This window comes from Populus euphratica, unplaced genomic scaffold (genome assembly GCF_000495115.2).
Source record: "Populus euphratica unplaced genomic scaffold, PopEup_1.0 scaffold1446.1, whole genome shotgun sequence".
Lineage (NCBI taxonomy): Eukaryota > Viridiplantae > Streptophyta > Magnoliopsida > Malpighiales > Salicaceae > Populus > Populus euphratica.
The window spans coordinates 7,050-9,649 of NW_011501298.1; the positions used below are offsets into that span (position 1 = coordinate 7,050).

At 36.3% G+C, this 2,600-nt stretch overlaps 1 long non-coding RNA gene across 1 annotated transcript; it reads right to left on the reverse strand.

The window, feature by feature from the left end:
• Window positions 1–670: 670 nt before the first annotated feature.
• On the reverse strand, window positions 671–1,482 carry LOC105117619 (uncharacterized). The gene is made up of 3 exons (XR_840786.1): window positions 1,111–1,482; window positions 957–1,027; window positions 671–702 (listed from the first exon to the last, which is right to left on the reverse strand). It is a non-coding gene; the product is annotated as an uncharacterized LOC105117619 (long non-coding RNA).
• Between the last annotated feature and the right edge of the window lie 1,118 nt (window positions 1,483–2,600).

Sequence of the window (2,600 nt, forward strand, 5' to 3'; positions counted from 1 at the left end):
CTAACAACAATTTTGAATGCTGGCAACACAGTCAATTAAACAGCAAAGAAAGAAAATATCACTATACTACATCTGTTATTTGTACCCAAATAACAAAACACAAGCAACAGATAACAAGACACCATGGAATCATGAATGCCAAGCGTCACAACGGAAGCTGAAATTACTAGTCAGGGAGCGGAGCCAACCACCCAATCTTCCAAACTAGCTTGCCGTTGATTTCTTGAGTATATTGCAACCTGTAAATGGTTGTGCATACATTAGCTATAAGCCAACTATCATAATATCATTTGATATGAAAAACTCTTTTGGTGTAAATCCCAATTCCTCGTGTGTTCTATAATTATAAATTCTTTCATACTCATGGAATCCAGTTTCTCAATCATATTTATCGTAGTATGCAGAACACAGAACTTTGCTGCGTGAATTATATTTTTATTCCTGAAAAAGCCACGTTCCTAACATATATTATAACATTGTGATTCAGTCAAGCATTCAATGAACATAAGAGACACAATATGATATGGGGAATTGTTAATAAACCTGCTTCATTCATTGTTTGCATGCAGATAGAAAAATGCAGCTTAAGAAATGACATGAAACGAACCTGTCATGCAAATGAGAACGTTGTCCATGCCAAAACTCGAAAGTTGTGGTTTAAACCTATACCCTCCCCAGTGTTTAGGTTTTGGAATCAAATTTCTGCACTTTGACAACAGAGAAAAAAACACCGGATTTTATTGATACTTCCTCGTAAACAATCATACCACTTAAAGTAGAAAATGCAAGCTACTTCTCTTGGTATACAAAGAAACCATTTTCTGAAGAAAATAGTAACAAAAATATTGGTTTCAGGACTGTCTTGTTTGCCAAAATAAACTGAGTTATATTTCAGAATTGTAAAAGTTAAAATTCGAAGCCAAGATCAGAGGAAAATGAAGAGAAGGGTAACTCACCCATCAGAACATTTTTCCACTTATTCTTTGTATGTTTGGTGTAGAACATGCGTTCCAGGAATTATAGCACTCTGAAAGGAGAAAGAAGATGATAACCAAAGCTTGCACCAATCTTTTGATGTAGTCAGTACAATTTAATAAGAATAAGAGGAACCTGATTGCTAACTATTGCTCCAATTTCACTTCCTTGAGGACAGATATACATGCACTGTTCAGATTCCTCGTCCGGAACTTTCTGCACAGATCCTTCCACTCGAACCTAAAAATAAAAATCACAGTTACTATTCTTTTAGGCGATAGACCAACTGCTGGATCAACTTCATGATTGTATAACAATTAATGGGCTATAGAACCACGCCTAAAGCAGAAGGATAGCCTAGTATCATGCAATATATGGATAAAGGTAACATTATATGATGATCATAGTTAGGCAACAAGAATTATCGATGCAGTGCAAGCATCATTCTCTTGACAATGGAAAAAACCTTCTACTATTTCTCAGATGCAATGCAAACATCGTTCTCTTGACAATGGAAAAAACCTTCTCCTACTATTTCTTATGAGCAGCAATGTAGCATTGATCTCTGGGTTAATCAATTATGTCCCATATACAATGATGACAGAGCTACAGCTTTGGATACGGGATCAGTATGTGTGAAGAAAACTAAATTAAATTGAGTATAAGCAGAATGTGATACCATCCTGCAGCTGCTAAACATTTACTGCCAGTGTAGCAGTGGATTCAACACTGGACTTTTGAGGTTAAGTTTACACATTATTTTAATCATCTGAGTGAACTTTAACTAGAAAAGATAAACTGCTCCATGGACAAATGGACCAACTGATGAAAGCGAATCTTCACGGTCTTAATTTCCATAGACAGATGTGACTGTAAAAGGTGCAGAGAGTGTACAGGGCAGATCTACCAGTAGGCAACTAAGTTAACCACAACTCAACAACAATGATCACAAGAAAGCCCATGAAACCAAAAAAACAACGGGTTTTTTTGGTTTCATTGATCCATAAGAATTCACACTTTTTGTCCATTCTCAAATGCCTGAAGGACCACACAGGTGAATATCAAATGCCCATCAGTGTCTGCTGGATCGATATATAATCTAAGCTCACATACAGCATACAACAATGAATATGATATAAATACAATTCCTCCTACCAGCTTTTTGTTTGATATATCCTCAAGGCCCCCGTCCTCCAAGAGAGAGAGAGAGAGAGAGAGGGCAAGAAGGATTCAAGTTCGAGTCAATCCAAAAGGCATGAAATACCTGCGGATTAAGACCATCCCAGTGGAAAAGGAGTGATGCATGAGGATTTTCAGATTATTCATGCGCCTTTCGACTTTCATAATTGTTGTACCTTAAAAGTATAAGATTTACAGCAATATTAAAAACCATGAGAAGTTTTGGAACCGTTACTAATCTCATAATTTCCATGAAAAAAGCAGAGCACTTACTAAACAAACCCATCCTTGTCGACTCGTTTCAACAACACAATTCTGGATCAGCTGTTGCAAATGGTAACATAACAAGTAATGGTTAGGTAAACTAATTACATCAATGAAAAAAGTTTCACCAGTCATTTCTGCATCTTTACAGACATCAGATAATTTTGAAAGAACATTCAAAG